The sequence below is a fragment of the Galeopterus variegatus genome, unplaced genomic scaffold (genome assembly GCF_000696425.1).
Source record: "Galeopterus variegatus unplaced genomic scaffold, G_variegatus-3.0.2 Scaffold1475, whole genome shotgun sequence".
Lineage (NCBI taxonomy): Eukaryota > Metazoa > Chordata > Mammalia > Dermoptera > Cynocephalidae > Galeopterus > Galeopterus variegatus.
The window spans coordinates 331,986-352,660 of record NW_007727586.1 but is presented as its reverse complement, the minus strand read 5'-3'; positions in this window follow the sequence as shown (position 1 = coordinate 352,660).

Sequence of the window (20,675 nt, the reverse complement as noted above, 5' to 3'; positions counted from 1 at the left end):
ATGTGGAGGGGACATTTTTTATATGTGGAAGTTAAGACAAAGACTTTTGTCCTCCTTAACAAAGACTTTTAAATTAGACTTTAAAATTTGTGTTAACAATATTTTCCCTGTTCATGCCAACAGTGAATGTAGTGTTAAAATTATTTTTATCTAAATCAGGCATAGCAAATAATGCTTTTAGCAATTAATAATATATATTTAATAATATAGAGTAAAAATTACATAATATGTTTGAAAATGACATAAATATACCAAACACACTCACAATTTAAAACATATACATGTCAGCATTTCAATCACAATTTTTATTCCAAATCTTATTTGAAATTAATTAGTAAAAGCACAATTTTATTTTGTGGTTTAGTTTAATTTATCTAAATCCAGGAGAATGTAAGGACTAGAATCATGGTTTCTATACAAAATCAGATTGCCTGAGTTTGTATCCTAGTTCTGACACTAGCTAGCAATTTAACACTAAGCATATTGCTTAGTCTTTCTGGAACTCAACTTCTTAATCTGTAAAATAAAGGTAATAATAATAACTATTGCACAACGCCCTTATGAGGATTAAATGAATTAATGTATGGACAGCCTTTGAACAGGGTCTGAAACATAATAATATATGTGTTTGCTAGTGTTACTATGAGAGTACTTCACAAACTTCATGGAAAGCTGGAATTAAAAGATAATACAAATCTTTCCTTGAACGTTTTGAAGACCCCTTGTATTCGTAGTAAGCATTAAGGCAGAAAAGAGAAAGAAGAGAGAAAAATGGACAGACAATGGGAAGGACGAGAGAAAAGAGAAAATAGCCTTTCTACGTGTCATGATATTAATAAAAGCCTAGAGGAAGACCCATGCATTCTGGTGGCAGGATCGATATATTTTGTCAATTTTCTGGGCTTTTTTTTTTTTTTTTGCTTTTAAGGAATAAGCTCAGGTTTCCATAAGGTGTGTTAAACTTCTGAGGACAGAAAATTAAAAGGGTCTGTTGGATTTTGTTTTTAACCAAGTATGTTCATTAAATTATAGCAATGGTGCATGACACATACTAATAATGCTGTCATATATAAATAGATTATAGCTCTGATCAACCATCGGAAGAAATACCTACTTTAAGGCATGTGCGTGTATGTGTTGGAGTGTGAGCTCGGTGTTCCATCTACACTCACCCTCTTGAATCCTCTCTTAGGAAAGCTGATTTTGAGAGATATCCAGCAGGGGTAAGGGGTAAGCCTCTGGCCAAGGATAGAACAAAACTACTGGGATGTACTTGGATTGAACCTGCACCCTTACACTCACTGCTATGTTTTCCTATCCAAATGAGCTAGACGGTCACAGGCAATAAAATAAAAGTCAAAGTTGGTTTAATTTATTTTATATCTTCTGCCATTAAATTACATCAATAAAAACAATCTAATAATGGCAAATCTCAAAATATGGAGTAAACTCAAACAATGCATTTTGTTTATTAGTCATCTCACTAGAATTTAGAACATCATTAAATTACATCAATAAAAACAATCTAATAATGGCAAATCTCAAAATATGGAGTAAACTCCAACAATGCATTTTGTTTATTAGTCATCTCACTAGAATTTAGAACACGTAACAATTTAGATGAATAGGAATTTAGGTGATATAAGCTTATGCTTACTATGGGACACTATGTGCATGCAGCCCTTAGTAAATGGAAAGAGAGAGGCAGATACCTACACAAATTGAATGGAAAAGTCCTGGACGCAGTGTAATTTGCTGTTTTGCTTTCATTTTGCAGAGAAATTTTTCTGTCCAGTGGTAGAAATTTAAAGTCTAACGTTTCCAGATAAAAACTTATGTAGGGTTTCCTTTAGTCTTAGTCCTTATATATAAATAGAAGTCCAGAAAGAATGGAGTATTCGTTATGCTTGCTTATCACCAACTTCAAACAGAAACTACTTATATGATTCAATTAAAAAAATGAATTGTGATTAAGGATTGTCCCTCTTTCTTTGATTTCTTTATTTTAATGCTTTTCTTTCCCTTCTACCACCTCTTGTGTATATTTTAATCCTTGACTTCCTATGTGGATAAATAAACCTCAACAAATTTTACAGCTGATATCTTTATGTAATCATCTTTTGCAAAATTAAAATACATGAATATTTTGCATCTAATATATATTTGTTTATTTTTATTATCCTTCACCCAAGTATAGGGATCACATAGGCTATGCTGTTGAATCTTTCTTAAATGTTCTGTAGCATTCAGATATGTGAGTAAGAAGTAAAACTGAAATACCTAGCAATAAAACTGTCAGAATGCTCATAATCAACCTGTCATTTAATTTGCATCTTGGGAAAACAAATGAGAAGCAAAAAATTTTGGCCATACCAATTCTGATTTATTTTTAGGTTTCATCTTCTCTGCCAGTACACCATCATCAAGGATCTATACTTTGGAAACAGTTCAAAATTCATCTATCCAAAAATAAATTTAGCAATGGTTCAAAATTCACCTATCCAGGAATAGGTTTATGTATGTCAATAAAATATGCCTTTAATCCAGGCTTATTTAAGATTCTGGACATACAAATAGCCCCATAGAGAAGATAGGCAAATGCAACCTGCCACTCTGTTGTGGAAATTAGAAAATTTTAGTAAGTATCCCTTATCTAGTTTCTGCAAACCTCCATATCTGAGAGAATTTGAAGAATAAAACATAATCACTTTCCCAAGTACAGAAATCAGATTACTGTTTAATTCAACACCTGAATAACACCAACTACATTAAATCTGTTGCCTGAATAAGCACCTAGGCTAGATATTAGAATTAAAAATTTGTAAAGTTCACATAATCACAAGAGAGCTGTCTAGATACAATTTAGGTCTTAATTATGTTTGTCAACAGGTTCTTTTTCTCCAAATGTTTATTTTTGAGAAAATAAGAAGGGTCAAAAATTTATTTAAAAACATGGTCTTGGTCGTCAATGAAAGAGTCTGGGATAGATAAAGGGGATGACAGTAATCTTTAATACCAATGATTCCTAGACTAGCACCCTTTGGAAAAAAATATTTGACATGGTTGACCTAAGGAAACCCCTACGAAAAAGACAGAGGATTTAGCTATCAGACTCATTTTGCTGTGCACTGTTCTGGAAGACTGTAGATGGCTTATTGCTCTAAATTATCTCTGTGTTGTTACCTATCTCTCTAAAGAAAAAAATAACAGTTCATTATCTAATACTGTCCTACTGGGATAACAAAGAGTTTCATTCCAAGCCATAGATCATGTTGAATTGGATCATGTTTTCTTGGTTATTGAGCTACATTTTGCATAACTGAGTAACAACTTACTTCTCAAAAGATTAAATCAACTCATTTTCTGTTTTACTTGGAGCTTGAGTCACCATCCACCCTACTGACCCATCACTACCAAGGGTTCTGCTTTAAGAAATGGCTAGTGACCAAAAGAACATATTTCCCTAAAAGGGATGGTATATCTTCAGTTTGGAAATGCTCAGGGTAGATCATGTGACTCTAGCTTTAATAATTATTGAGTCTGGAGCAAAATGCTTTGATTCCTTCCCTCTGATCCAAATTTTTTAAAGAACTGAACCTAATCTGGAGTCTTGTCCTTTGGATCCTCAGTAAGCAAAAGCTCTGTTTTGCAAAGTTATCCAAAGATTACAATGAATAAGTAATGCTTCCTCAAGAAGCCACTGCTTAGAGGTCTATTGGGTAATGATATCACAACTGGGTACGTTTGACATGAGCAGATGGATGGACATGCAAATTATCGAGCTCAAAACAAAAGCATCTAATGAGGATAGATTTCTGGGTTTGTGATGGGACATGTGATGTTTCTGATTTTTGAGGACAGTTTTCTGGGAAACTATATTATATGTAGCTGGAACAAGGAGATTATTTTTTCCTTTTAAATAAATGGAATTAAAGCAATGTTATGAAACTTCCACATTGGCGGCACCTGGGCAACCTTACATAACACCAATATCTGAGTTCCATTTCCAGAGATTCTGATATATTGGGTCTAGAGTACAATAAGCATGGCCAGGGTTTTAAAATTTCCCAATGTGATTCTAATATGCAGCCAAGAATAAGAACTACTGAATTAAAATCAGGTGGCAGAAGATATAACATGGCAAGTAGAGAGAAAATAGATTGGAGAACTCATGGATTTAGGTTTCCCAATGTGATTCTAATATGCAGCCAAGAATAAGAACTACTGAATTAAAATCAGGTGGCAAAAGATATAACATGGCAAGTAGAGAGAAAATAGATTGGAGAACTCATGGATTTAGGTAAAAAAAATAATTTTAATAACAAAAGCACAGCACCCTGGAACCAAGACTCACCTCCTCTGATAGCAAGTGGACTAATCAACTGTTATATTCACAACAATGCCTCTCTATTCAGTGGGGGGAAAAAAATGAATTGACTTCAGCTACACAAGTTTGCATCAATGAATTTTACGAACAAAACATTGAATGAGAAAAAAATAAAACAGCAAACTACAAAGTGAACATATGCATTTCAGCTCTTAAATGATTGAATGTAGTTTTGGGGCTTTGGTGTTGGAGTTAGAATACGTGGGTGCAGGTTTAACCTTTCTATACCTTGGATTTTCCTGCTTGTAAAATGATAATAATAATAGCAGAAAATGCAAAGCACTCAGAGGGGCTGACACAGGTAAATGCTCAATAAATGCCAATCATTATTTTTGGTTTTGCCATTCAGATGTCATTTGGTTTCTTTCTTTTCTTCTCTTGTATCCTTTGTTTCTCCCAGGCCTACTCAGATGCAAGACTGAGAACCATTGCTTTTTCTTTGAATATTTTATTGACTATGTTGCATGAACGCTGGAGAACAGTTTTCCATTGCATGACCCCAAGCAACAGCTTCCACATTCTTAGTTACCTACAGGGACCATTGAGACTGCTCAGAAATTCTGATATCTTGGGCATTACCCCAATTCTCTGACTTCTGTCTGTCAGAGTGTGCAGAACAGATCCTTTATTATACAGGATAACTCACTCTCTTACAAAGTCTACCCCGAAAATGTGCAGAGAAAAGTAAACCAAAGTGGCTAGTTTACTCTGCAAAGTGGCTAGTCAGTGTGGTTCCTGGGCTAACAGCATCGGCATCACCTGGAGCTTTTTAGAAATGAAGATTCTTGGGTCTATCGCAGTCATATTGAATCAGAATGTGCATTTTAACAATCCCGTGGTGTTTCCTATGCACTGCAAAGTCTGAGCAGCATGATTCCTCATTACAAATTAGGGTGGCCACACAGGCAAAGGAAACACCATTATTCTCCTTTGAAGATTTCTCACCTACTTTTTTTTTTAGTTTAAAATGCAAATGCAGCCTTAGTCACAACTCCAGAAAACTTATCAAAACACTTTTCCTAAACAAATAGAGCTATCATATTTTTTCCCAAGAGGATTTCTGAAAAATAGATTTCTATCTGATATTTTTCATCATCGTTTGATAAACCTGTTGTAGACCCTGAAGTACCAAATAAAAGAATTATGAGCCATTCATTTTTCTTCCTCCTCTCTTTTGCTCCTTTAGATTTAGAAACAGTGCAGAGGGGACGAGCCTGCTGCGCACTCAGGAGAGTGCAGCACTGGGAGTGCAGGAGCGCTCCCGCCGCAGGTTCGGATCCTATATGGGGATGGCCGGTGCGCTCACTGGCTGAGCGAGGTGCAGCCGGTCACAAAAGGGACAAAAAAAAAAAAAGAAAAGAAAAGAAAAAGAAACAGTGCAGAGTAAGTTTATCCTGTTCCTGCTGATTAAAGCTATGTAACAGCTTGGCTTGATGACCCTAACTGAGGTGACTTGATGTTTAACCTGTTTAAAGTATAAATACATTACTGTATTTTTGTTTTTGTTTTTCATTCTTTTGGTCTGCAATTTTATTTTTTAATTTTTTTAAATTGAAACATAATTGATCATACATATTTATGAGGTACAAATTATTGGTAGAGAACAAAAGTGAAAAGTTTATCTCTAATCTCCCTAGGATAGAAAATCCTGTTCAGAGTGGTGGAAAACCACCTTTTCTTTCAAGAAGGAATACTGATTTCGAAGATTCTTCCTGAATAAGTCAATATGTGTCACCACCTAGTATCTTTAAGAACTTTTACCTCCAATGAAGTTTACTTTTTCACTTACCCTTTTGCTTCCTGTAATCTACTTATTTCACCTTGTATCTGCATAATTTCAACAATAATAAAGATAATCTGTGCCTAACCAATAATTCAATAAGGAATTTATTATTGTGCTGTCTCAGATACTAATTGAAAAAAATAAGTTGATTAAAGATAATCATAAGAATAATTCACTTCTGTAAAAAAGATATCTACGTTTCTTCTATTTTATCTTTATCTCAGCAAATGAGGTATATATATATATACACACACACACACACACACACACATACACACACACACACACACACACATATATATATAAACACATTTTTTGCCTTCCACTGATTCTGAAAATTATAAGGTACCGAGGATTTCTAGGTAGACCAACATTCATTAACTATGTTCTTGCTCTTTCTTTTTTCAGCTATTTTACTTTGTGATGATTATCTCCACTGCATCAAGCTTAGATTTTGCTTCTATATATATTGGATTTTGAAACCAAACTATTCTTATGCAACACCCTTTCTGGAAGAAATCATGCAATATTGAGCTCTGCACTTTTCACATTAAAGGTCATACTACCCTGAAGACCCAGAATTGTATCTCAATTTTTGCAAAATGCCTTGGCTCTGTCTTTCTAGTCATAAAGAAAATTTGTGTCTTTTTATCTGTTCTGAAAACAAAACAAAATCAAAACCCAGAAGCTCATTGAATGTCTAGTGCGTACACAGTCCTATCTGTTGACTACAACAATAAATGTCTGTGCCTTTCCCATCCAGTTCCTTCATCTCTGGCTGACGCTTCTCATCCAGACTGTTCGAGGGCACATGTGGCCTGAAGGTTCTCACCTTGCACTGGAGCTATTTTAATCTCTGGATGGTCTTTTTTTCCACTGAGCTCTACGATGACAGGCTGGTGGGAGGTGTACAAGGAAGGTATGAGGAGGGTATGTTGACAGTTTGTAAAGTCCTCAGTATCCCAGGACTTAACATTTCCTAAATAAAGTGGGCTTTCAGCTCAAGCCCTATTTAAAAAGGAAAAAAAAAATTCTTTGCAGATGAAACAGATGCCAGATGGAAACTACTCTGCTGACTTTCTCCAGACAGACCTGCAGCTGTTACTTCTTCCATAACTTTTTCCAGTGAAATTTTTAGGTTTCACCTGTTGAAGGACATGACAGAATTTTGCTTCCCTCCCCTACTCCAGCCTCAACCCCTCCTCAGCTTCCCCTTGAAAGACAGCTTCTGAAGCACAGCTCAGAGTGACAGCCCTGAACACACCCTGATTGTATCTGTTGTGGATAGAAGAGGAGACACTGCCTTTGGGCCTGGAAGATTGTGGTTATATCTGCTCTTGGTCCATGGGACCCCCTCCTCAGGGGGATAGGGCAAGCTGCTGAAAAGTAGACCCCTTTCCTTTCCTGGTTGTTTCCCGTGTTGCTCTTTAAAAACTGTTTTTCAGAATTTAGCTGAAACTTGACCTGGAGCTGGGTAATAACCATCATTTAGGAGTAAGAAATAGATATGGAAACTCAGGTTAGAACAAATAGAAAAGCACAAGGTTGTGAATCAGGTTCCATCTGTAAAGGGCAGATTTTCTTCAACTGAAATTATCTTTAAAGGAAAAAAGAAGGGGAAGGGAAGATTTTCAGCAAGAGAAAAGAATCCTGTCTCACTGACAGATGGCTGTAGCCACTGGCTTACATCACTGGGTATCCCTGCTTTTTTCTAAGATAATTAGTTCTATTGATACAGAATTCGACATTCAAAAATGATCTCCTAGTAGATCTTCAAACATCTACTATCAAAGAAACAAAAGACAGCATTGAAAGATGAAGAATTGATAGATAACTCACTGAAAATGAGAATAAAATAAAGTGAATTAAAACTTAATCAAATATTAAGTATAAGTTACATAACATTTCACATGCTCTGCATACAGCCTACAATTCTCTGAGGTTTTTCATGATAAGTTCCATTTAGGTTTTTCTGGCTAACTCACTCTTTTGAATGGAAATGTCATTTTAGAAACTTTGTAATGCCTCTCAAATTTGCCAGCACTGCTCCATCACCCCTTTACCCTGGGTAGGAGATCTCAGCTCCTACCTCACAGACAAAGCAAAGACACAACATGGAAAACCTCTCATCTGCCCACCATCTGCCAGATGAATCCACGCACAGGTGAAACTTCCCTATGCCAGCCCTATTCCCTTTTTCTCTTCTGACAATGGAAGAGCTGACTTCACTTATACCTGGTATCCTGTTCGCCTCTCACCTTTCTTGTTACCTTATATTATCCGTTTTCCCTTTTCTCAATTGTACAATCATCTCTCTGTGTCAAATGACTCACTCCTACCTGATTTTATGCATTACCATTTTTTTATTAAACAACCACATCACCACTTCAACCTAACATCACCATTATTTTCCAGCTACCCACCTGGTCTCTTTTTTGGCACTTGGGGGGTTGTGCATCTTAACCAATCTGTATCTCTGTTATCTCTGTACCTCTCCCCCACCCCCCACTCTGGTGTGTATTAATATATATTCCAAGAGATACCGATGTTAAATGTCTTGACAACTCTCTACTTGTTGCTAAGATCTCCCCAAGGAAGAAAGGATGATTTTAGGAGAGGTAAGCTAGGCTCAGCACCAACTGGAACAGAACATAAACCACCTCCACAGAGAAAACATATAGCAGAAAAAGATACTTTCAGGGCTCAGAATATTCAAAAAGTTTGGACAGCCAGTGTTTTATAAGGCACATGTCAGAAATATTGGTCTTTAACAGGCTCTAGGGATGAAAGCTGTGGATGTATCCCCAGCTGCCTGCCTTCAGGAATCCATGAGGTTATTTTCTCTAACCAAACTGACTGTGGGGATGAGGGAAAGCCTTTGCTCTAAGGCATATTTTATGGACTCCATTATACATAGGAAAATGTGGAACATCAGTTATTGTGACATAGATCTGAAACTGGCTGCTCCTGAGAGGAAATGAGTGCTGTGTCCCTAGAGAGCTGACATTGCGTGGAGCATAAGGGCACTGGAAAGATGGCTTAATCAGAAAGGAGAAAAAGGGAACCTCAGCTAAAACCTGTCAGCTGGGGCATCCAAAGCAGCCAACTAGCTTTGTAGACTTGGGTGACTATCATAAGAGATGTGTGCTTCAGTTTTCATGGTCATAAATAGGGTTGATAATGATACTGCCTTTATTATAGGGTCATTTGTGGACACATACAAGGCACTTAGTGTCTGTCTAGCTATATTATTTTATGTAATTGCCCTTCTAAGCAAAAAAACAGTATGCACAGACTAATTTTTATCACCCCTTTCCCACACACATACTGTATATAATGTCATAATTATCGGAAGCATGAGAAATCTCTCCCCTAGGATTTATTCCAACTCATAAAAAAGCAAACAAGTGTCCTAGTCTGCCTGCATGTTGGTGTATCTTGCAGAAACTGAAACCAAGATTTTTTTTTTTTTTCTGTGTACCTCAAACATAAGTTTCTTCTTTGGCGTTTGACTGCAGGAGTCTAGATGATATGCTACCACTCTGGAATATCATTGCACTCTCTGCTCTAGTAGCCAGAGATTAGCTGGTTTTGTACATTTTATGAGGTTGCAGTTAGTACTGTGAAACTCATCTCCTGTTAATTCAGAGAGCATTAAGTCAGCATCTGAAACACTGAAAGACCTGTACCATTGAATGAGAAAAGATCCCAGGCTGCAGCAGCCTAATAAATCATCTTATCATAGCAAATTATTTTCCCATAGAAGAAAAATCTTCTGGCTAACACTGGATGTAATAAGATGATTTTTAGTTTAACTTATTTTAATATTGATCTATGAGTTATGGATTTTGTATAATATTTGGGCCATTATATTTCCTCATGAAATTTGAAATGAATGGGAGTTTATATTGAAATTTTGGAAATTTCTGTGTGGATTCATTATATGTGCATCCTTCTTCTGCTATTTAATTTTATTCCATAACCTCCCTTGAGCTCTAGACAATATGTCTGAGCATAATTTGAGAAGGGAAACAAATGAAGAGGTGATTTCCAGCAATTTCACCCCTCGGCATGTAAACAACACATATATGAGCATATGTTCACCAAAAGATGTCTACAAGAATTTTCATAGCATCACTACTTTCAACAGCCCCAAACAAGCTGTGACCAAGGCTTCATGTTCAAAGGTTCAAACAAAATGTTTCTAACTTTAAAACTGTCAGAGCAATTCCACTGAGACACTCTACAAAGTCTCACAAAGAAAAGACAACCAGAAAAATGAGTCTCCTGCCTCGATGGATAATCACATCACCAATGAAGTAGTCTTGCCAAAGTCATCAAACAAGAATTTTATCAAGCCTATACACCCAACCTAACTACCAATATTCAGGAAATACAGAGGGGTGTGTTCACTTCACCATGGGAACACAATCAACAAAATCAGGACTATGGAAAAATGTGCAGATCAAAGATCTGTTTTTTTAGCAAATAAATTGTGTGTCAAAAAGGGAAAGAAAAGGAGTTTTTAAACTAATTCATTAAGATACACAGTTGTTTTGTGTGGTTTTCTGTGTCACTGTTGTGTTCTATAGTAAAAGCACTGTTAGGTATCTTTCAGTGTTCTGGTCTCTAGGAAGAAACTGAAACCAATTCATGCAAAGATGAATTTGTCAAGGCTCTTTTCCTTAAAGGGGATGTGAAAATGTAATCCCTGAGTGTTAGGTTCTAGATAGGATGAATGAGGTTCAGGTCACAGGAAAGAAGATCCAGTTATCTGGGAGTACTGACAGCACATAGGTCATCATTCATGGTCACCTGGTTATGGTTCGGGATAAATTAAGGGACATATATCAGCATGCAATTCCGGCTCCCTGGCACATGGAAGACATGTACCCTTCACCCAACTCCTAAAATCCTGTAGGCAAAGTCCATATAGATAGAACTGATATGCTTTTCAAATTCTTTCACACTTAGGAGAAATAAAACTCGCCAGTCTACCAACTCAATTGCAATTAATCATAATTGCCTACAGTAGACAGCATGCTTGTGTATAGAAATTCCTTTCTTTTTTTCTTTTTCTTTTTTTAACTGCTTGCTTTTAATTTTCTGTGGGTTTAAAAACATAATATTTTTTTGTAAGGACTTTGTTACCTCTCATTTGTCTATTTTGGAAGTCTACTCTAGATTTTTTTATTAAACTGAAATTTAGGTCAGTAAACTCTTTTACTATATTTTAAATGTCAGTGTTCTTATTACCACATTCTTGAGTCATTTAAGACTTTGAAGTTACCTGAAGATGAATCCTCAATTAGTGCCATCCTAGAATTAGAAATGAATGGAATGAGAGTTTTAAAACTGAATTTAAAGGGGATTTTTTGTGTGTGTGGTGAAGAGAGGTGGTAAATACGTTTTCTATCTTACCCTGATTATTATACAACGTATATATGTATCAAAACATCACACTGTACCCCATAAGTATGTATAATTACATGTCAATTAAAATTTAGAAATAATAATAATGCAAACTTTTGTTTAAAAGGGATTGTTTTCCTCCCTATAAGTTTTCAGAAATATTTTACCTATTAACTGAACTCCCTAAATAGTCATAATAAAGAGAGTCAGCCAATGAGATATATTCAAGGAGGCTCAGTAATTCATCAGCAGTGAGACAGGAAATCTACCAAAGCCTCATTGCTTCAGTTGTTTCTTTACTCATTAAATGTCTGGTAGATATGTATGGTCCATTTTTCTATCTAAGTTCTAGTGACATAATTACTAAAAACCAACTTGCAAACTCACACATGCACAAACACACACAGAGAGTCTGCTCTAAAAAATGTGCCATCAAATGAGGATTATAGACTAGTAAGTGGACCATTGCAATACAGCAGAGTCCAAACTATTTTAGAACTAAACTCTGTGATGTGTAAATACATTCAAGATAGCACCTTCATGGAAAGTATATAAGGCAGGCACAGAACACAGGCACTGTGTGGCTACAGAAGAACAGGTCCTTGACCTCCAGAAGCTTTTAGGTTTGGGAGATAAGACTAAGTCAGAAAGCAGTGAACAAATTCAGGACTGTACAAGATTAAGTATAAAATGAGTGTTAAGACCTTTTAAATGTAATAGGAATTAATGAAAAGGAGAGCCCTGGCTTATCATAAAGATTTAAGAGAGAAAAAGGACTTAAATTTGGGATTCAGTGGCTAAGTATAGAATTACAAGGTCTCAGTGCCTGGCTACTGAGACAAATGAAATTGTTGTTATTTATAATTTTTTTTATTTCATGCTATTAAAACCATAATTAGCACTACTGGCTTGATTAACATGAGGTATGTTCTGGGTAGCAGTTAATGAACACAGTATTTGCAATGACAGAATTCTCTTACAAATGATCCAAACTGCAGAGATGGCATGACATGTGTACATAATAACCTTAATATGTTTAGGAAAATATTATTGGATTAAAAACCAGACATTTTTAATTTAATAGAGCTACGTAGAAAGAGTCACAAATGACTCACCCAATTGCCTCTTCACGGTTCAATGTTCATTTAACACCAATATAAAAATAGTAAAATATCATACATAGAATTTAACCTAAGTGCTTTACAAATGAGAATTAGAACAGGTTTTAAAGATGATATGGGGAGACACCAACCGAAAGATTATATAAACCCTTTGGAGAAAAATCAAAGTAGGACAAGGGAAAGGAATTACCATTGAAATACAAGCAATTAAATTGTGCAATACCCATTTGGGCATATGGGCATAAATATGCTGCAGGTCTCTCTCCATCTGGATTTTAATAAGCTTTGAGCTGTTGCCAATAAAATACCAAGGAGGCCTCTTCCGGCATTCATGGGCATCTGCCCACATTGTTCCAAAACGCAGCTGATGGGTTACAGTTGCTGTCGAGGGCACAGTAAAGCAGGAGGCCAACAGTTCAAAGTGGATGAAGGTTTCACAAGCTCTGTCTAGCTAGAGCTTTCAGCTGGACTCGAGCCTCAACGAAAACTACTTACTTGAGTATCATTGAAAAGAACTTTAAAGAACTATGAATCCTCTATCACTTTTTTTCATGCATTTTATTTTTTATTGGTATGAATATTCATGAGACACAAAGCTGATTGTCACCCCTTGTGCCCATGATGTGAGGGTCAGATTCATACTGGCAGCATACCCATTGCCACAAATTGCATTTGTACCCCGTGTCCCCCACCCAATTATCCCCAACCTCCCTCTCAATCTTCCTTTCCTCCCCCACTCCACTTTGTAGCCCAGGGAATGTTCTCTCCTTCTGCAAGTCCAGTGCACTACTGAGGTCTTTCTTTCCTTCCTTCTTTCTCCCACATATGAGCTCTCTCACATTTTTAAGTAGACATGTTGACATGCTTAACTTAACATGTCATCTTTTTAGGTAGACATGTTGTCATCTCAAGTTTCAGTAGTATATAAATGTCTATCTATCTATCTATCTATCTATCATCTATCTATCTCTATATATATATATTAGTGCATTGTAAATATAATTTTTTAAATAATACATTATCATCACTTCTTAATTTTATCTACAGAATATCAATTCCAAAGTGATTTGATGAGCATCATTATCTAAGTAATACATAAACCAGCTTTTTAATATGCCAAAAAATGATAGGAGTTTTGGCTCCTTTTATTCATATTTCCATTCCACTTCCCCAAGAGAATTTTATCCTAAAATTCAATAGCTTGTCTTTTCTATTTCATTTTAGCTGCTTGGGGGTGTATAACGTGGGGTTGCAGGGTGATTTTAATTTGTATTTCCCCAGTGACTAGGTTTTGTTAATTATTTTTTAATTTGGTGAATTATCAATATTTTAATTATTAAAATTATTTTGACACACTTTATGAAAAATCACAGACATGGTATTTTTATATGACCATTTTTATTTGAAGCTATTGACATTCCACTCTCACCAAAACCTTTACCATTTAAGCTTTTCATGTATTTATCTATATTAATATGAGTGTATTATGTGTTTTGTTAACACCAATAAATATTTACAAATTAGACTCTCAAACCATACCCAAATCCTACTCCATCCCTCATTTCTGATATATAAGAACAACTTCAGGGTGAATATTGAGATGGAATGAAGTCACTAGTCTCAAACATTATTTATTGACCAACAAAATTTTAAATCGTATTTTGTGGGTTTGTGAAAAAGGTGTCAAGTTTTTAAAGTCCACAACATCAAATGTCATGTTTGTCATAATGCCCTTTAAAATAAAGTCAAAGTAGACATTTTTAATTGGTGTACAACATTAAACCTAATTCATCTTCTTTTGAATTAAACGATAATTCAAATGTAGTAGGCTTGACTCTTGGTGTTAACTTTGTCACTAATTAACCTGTTTGGGCTTCAGGATTATTCATCTGTATTATGAAGCACTGAGGTGCCCGCATTGCTGATAAGCTGATAACATCAGCTTGATTGACATGTCATGAAGCCTCAGGTCATACGTACAAAGTTCAGTCTGCACTAAGGCTCCCTTCCTGCCTATCCTCCTAAGAAACACCCAACACTCTTATAAATAAAACACATCTGGAACATTTTATTTTATTAATATACTATAGGCTCTATCACATTTTACAAATATAGTATTTATAACTCCATTTGCTTGCCAAAGGGATGTTTTTCTGGATTAAAGTGCAACATTTCTGGAACCCACATTATATAAACATACTAAAATAGGTCTTGAGGAGACTAGTTAGACCAGAAACTACCAAATAGAGAATAATGGGTGGAAGAAACTAGAAATGGCTTAAAGAATAGGAGAGGTAAAGGAGACATAAAGGTATCTTCAAATATTTGATGGGTTAACATATACAAAGTGGATTAGACATATTTTTATTGCTAGAGGTACATGGCTCTAAAAACAACAAAATTCATAGCAATGGGCTGGAATTATAGAAAGATTTGATGTAAACAAGATATTTTTAACAAGTATTTTCCAGCCATGTGCTTTATTTCCTTGAAGGTATTCAAGGAAATGACGGGATATGGGGGTGAGCAGGGGAAGTTATCACATCTATGAGATTGGTTAAAGAAGTTTTTGGAAAGTGAATCATTTGTAGTAAGAACCAGGGATCCTTTTTGCCCAATTAATCCTGATTAAATAATCAAGGGACTATAAATTCATCAAAAGTCCTCAAAGGGGCTGATTCTCCTTGGATCCAAAAATGCAATTGAAGGGGTAACGTATTTTTCTGGTTGACCGTTTTCCAGTATTTTATTAAGGACATACTGTTAAAATGGGTAGAAGAAAGGATAAATGATCTCCAATGGCTATTCAACTCTAGAGCTCTGTTAACTCATGAATTAAATTTTAAAACATTTACTGACATTTTAACAGAGCTAGAAGAATGGAAAACATATTTTTTACTCATTAACTTATGGAAAAATGCATTTTAAATAATTCAAATCTGAAGTGTGGAGTTGGAATATAAAGAGACAGAGAAAAAAAACAGCCTTGCAGCCAAAGGGACAAGGAACCAACTTTGCTGATACCTTGACTTCAGATTCCAGCCTCCATAGAGGTGAGAAAGCAAATTATTGTTTACACCACTTACTTTATAATATTTTGTTATGGTAGTGCTAGCAAACTAACACAGACGGTGATGTTGATTTCTTAGAATTGACTATTAAATTAGAATTCCCTTATAAATAGATGAATAAATGTACATACAAATGTCTGCATATATTCACATAATAAAACATCCTTGCAAATTCATTTCTGTGAGTAGAATCAATGGTTAGATCAAGAAGAACAAAATTTGGTTAGGAGTTTATTCCTAACAAACTCAGAAAAGTAGAGCCAGGTGAGCATTGAGGCAAAGACATATAGGAATTTCAATTACTACAGAAGAAGTGAACTAAAAGTGTTGTGTGCAGGGTTTATAGCTTGTACAGTGCAGTATATTTAGGAAGAAAATTGGGATTGCCTTAAAGTCGGTACTCTGGACCTAATTTCCTACTGACTTATCAACACTATCTGCATTATGTCCACGTTCACTCTAATGTCAATTATGTCTATACATCCAGATTCTGGATTAGGGCAAGCCAAAGAATTTTGGAGTTTTGCAGAGATCAGGTAAAATAATAACAACAAATACTTTTTGGAAAAAAAATAGGCTTAAATGAAACAAGAACAGGTGTCAATAACAAAGAAACAATTTGAAATCATGGAAATAAATCTCGAAGTCATCGAAATAGAAGACTCAGTAGATGGTATACTCACAAGAGGACATTTTCAGAGAGAGAATTAGAGAATTAAAGGACAGTAGGGATAAACTCACCCACAGTTTAGAACAGATATAAAGAAAGAATATTTTTAAAAAATAATCATTCAAGACATGAAGGAGAGAATCAGAGCTGATAGATAAAGATTTCATAAAAAGAGAATAAAGGAAATGTTGGAAAAAGCAACACTTGAGGATAATTGCTAGAAATTTAAAACAAGATTGGTATTTTAAAATAGGACATTGTAGCACTACCTAATGGCACTATTCATTAATTATATTTTTTAAAGATTGGTGAGCCAATCTGGAAAAATAAGAATACTGGACACATTTGCTAGTGGATTACCAGTTTTCAAAATCTTTAGAAAATACCATTCTTAAAGAATTAAAATGGAAAAGGAAACCATACAAGCCCCACAAAGACTCGCCATAATTAGTACAGTAATAGTTCTTAAATTCAAATTTGAATTATTCTTAATGTCAGTGTCTTGTAGGAATCACACATATGCTCAGCTGTTGATAGAGAGGCTCTATTTGCCTAGCACCACCTGGTACAGTTTGAAACACTATGAATCTGTTTCAGCCACTGCAGAGTACGTGATATCAGCAGCAATGCACTGCACTTATCATAAATGCCCAGGAGTCTAGAAGTTGATTTGATAGCAGGGAAACCCACGCTAAAGACTTCTTTTTCTCTCCTTTCTTTTCTCTACCCCATCTCCATTACATAACAGGAGCAAGACAAGGATTTCCAGTCCTATCACTCCTATTCAACATAGTACATACCAGAGGAACTTTAAACAGCTTCTAGTCACGAACTCTATGTAATAAACAACCCTGAACTTTTGTTCCAACTGCCTTCACTCATGAGTGTAATTGATGTTTTGTGCCACCATTACTAGCAAGATTGTGAGATTTATAGATAGCAGTTTACATCATATCAGTTCTGTTTTCCTTTAGTTTAATTTTTTTCTCATAAAAAGGAGAAAACCAAAAAAATGGTCAAGTTTTAATAGGAAATTTGGGTCAAATCCAAATCCCTAAATAACCTTCCAAACTAAAAGTAGATTTTTGAGCTACTCATGTGTGGGATTTCAGATTAAGTCAATTCCTTCCCACAGCTAAGGAACCGATTATTTTATATATACGTAAAATTGTGATTAAGTGATATAGTTGGTCTTTTTTAAATATAATTTTAAAAGTGATCAGCCTATGCTGTTTTGTGTAGTTCTGTAGAAAGAATTAGGGACTATAGCTTTAGTTAAGTTCAGAAAATTATCAGATTTTATCTTTAAGATTTAGAAACTTTTACTAAAACCAAAATGTTTGTAATTATACCTACAATTGGAAAATTGAAGGATATATACCTGAGCTCATTTATTTTTAAATAATTTAGAAAGTTCCTCTGAGAGGAAAAAATATCCATGCCAACGCTTGCAGCATTTTCCTAAGAAAACAAACAAACAAACAAACAAAAAAACCCAGAAATCTCATTTGGCTTAGACTGAATTAATTTAAATGCTGTGAGATACAGATTTTTAGTTGTAACTCTAAACATATGAATTTTGTGTAAGCACTAAATTTGAAGAATACAATTTTAGTAACAATAAAAAAGTGTTGCAACAGCAAAATCTTCCCTCAGTGCTTAATGAATCCATTTTCCTTCTCAAATAGGATAGCCCATGACTTTATAACTACAAGAGGAACATTGGGATCTGGGCAGGTACCACTAGAGACACGTAGTGCCACTACATCTTTACATCTGTTTAAGAACATTAGTCGTTAAACAGAATCAGGAAGGAACATACTTGAGATGTAAACTCAATGCTTTGCTTCCAACACTCTAACATTTGCAAGAATTACCTGATAGAATTTAGATCTGGAGAGTTAAGCATATTTGTCAGATAAATCTGCATTTACACACTAATAAAAAGAGTGTGAACACCTTACTAGAGGCAAAGTAGGGATATGAGATAACATGGATGGATAGAGGAATGTATTGTATAATTGGATGCACATCTTTTCATCTTTTTAAAAATTTGTTTTCTTCCTAAGGATCAAAGAGAACCAGACTTAGATCTGAGCAGGTGGAGACCTGGTCTGAGCATCGTTCTTCAGATGGTTCTGCAGAACGAATGCACACACACTGAATTCATCCCAGAACACATGGGTGCCTCACTCAGAAGGGGCGTCCAGCAGGCACAGCACCCTATGGTCCTAAACATTTGTGCCCATGACTAACACCCTTCAGGCCCCACCAAGACACATCTCTGCATGTTCTGCACTCTGCTCTTGCATCAAAAGTCCTCTGAGTCAAAATACAATGATCTTTTGGTTTGGGTCACAACCAGTGTAAGGGACAGATGCCGCATTAGAGCAGAGAGAGTACCTGAAGGGTAGAAATGCTTCATAAAAAGAAAAGACAAATTAACTGCCTCATCAAATCTCCCTTTGGAGATATCATGACAGCAAGAAATTATTGGTTAACAAAGTATCTTTTTTTCATTGGTGCTGAGATACCATTTCTCATACTCTAATTCTTGACCCTCCAGATATTCTCAACAGTTGCATAGCTCTATAAGTTATTAATACATTAAATTTCTACATATCTGGGGCTGACCCCATGGCGCACTCGGGAGAGTGCGGCACTGGGAGCACAGCGACGCTCCCACCGCGGGTTCGGATCCTATATAGGATTGGCCGGTGCGCTCACTGGCTGAGCGTGGTGCGGGCGACACGGCACCAAGGGTTGTGATCCCCTTACTGGTCACGAAAAAGGCAAAAAAAAAATTCTACATATCTGGGTGTAGACAAAACAATTATGAATCTTGATTGTGACTCTTTATGTTGTCAAATAGACATTGATTACAAAATTCCTAATAGCTTTATCCTATAAAATAAATTTAACAAAATTTATATTTTTAAAATATAATTTAAAATTTTATCTCTATTTAAATGATTATGATTTAAATTGTGATATTTACTAATTACAACCTGTATGTTACCTTTTAATTTTAACATATACTAGGACACTTCAAAAAAGTTAATAGAAAGATTCATAGTCTTTTAATTGTATTTTTCCACAATTTTCTTAACTACTCTTGTACTTTTGAATATAAGAAACTTAATTTTACTTAAAATATATTTTGAATTATGGCAATATATAGTTATTAATTATTAAAATAATTGTTTAATAATAAAAAATTTCTTTAAAATATAAAATGTAATTGTGTATACTTTCACTATATTTATATTTAATTTTTAAAACTATATTATCTCAATTAGGTGAAAATATCAATTGTATAAATATAGTAACTGATTTTAGTGGAATGAAGGCAATAAAACTAAATGCTATTAAAATACATAATTATTTACGAATTATGTATACCTTTATTTACTCATTCAAAGATTGCTGGCTTATGAATAGAACACCAAGCATGCACATTAATAAGTAAATTCATTCATCTTTGGTATTTGCCAACTTTCAGTCATTTAAAGCTAAACCTTTGAATATATCTTTCAATTCTGTGATTATAATGATACATTTGTCAAGAACAGAGGATAGAACAGATTTTATTTAACAGTTTGTTAGCTTGATATGCAACTTTTAATTATTTGACATATGGTATGTGTGCCTCCTTCCTACGCTTGCTGCAGGCCCTGACATGTTAGAGATGAGCCTCGTATCAAGACTAGAGTATGTCTGAGGACCAATGCTTAGAAATGTATAAGCTGGTTCCATAATTATATCATGTGGTCAGGCAGGGAGAGAGCCTGCCAGTTTTCCATGAAATCATGAAATATGTTACATAATCTAGTTAATGCTAATTCAATTTTTGCTGAATTAAAAACAAAAAGTTTTACCATACATTCTGGAATATACCAGTAGAAGCAGTTTTCACATGTTAAGATAAAAACAAAAGGTTTTCTGTTTGGATACCGTTTGCCCCTCCAGATCTATTCTCTGCCATTTGTCCAACTTTCTGTGTTGGACAGACCCATGCAGACTGCATTGATGGACTCTCTTGCCTTCTGGCTTTTGGTTGGGTTTCACCTATGGGAGTCATCAACAGGACATGAGAGTGGTGGAGGAACAGGGTCCAGGTGTTCATTTCCTCTGCTCTCTTGCTGTGTTCCTACAAGTTGGGGGCATCCATCTACAGGAGACCACAGTTTCTTTCAGGGGCCCCATCTTATTCCTGTTGGCTCAGGTTCTG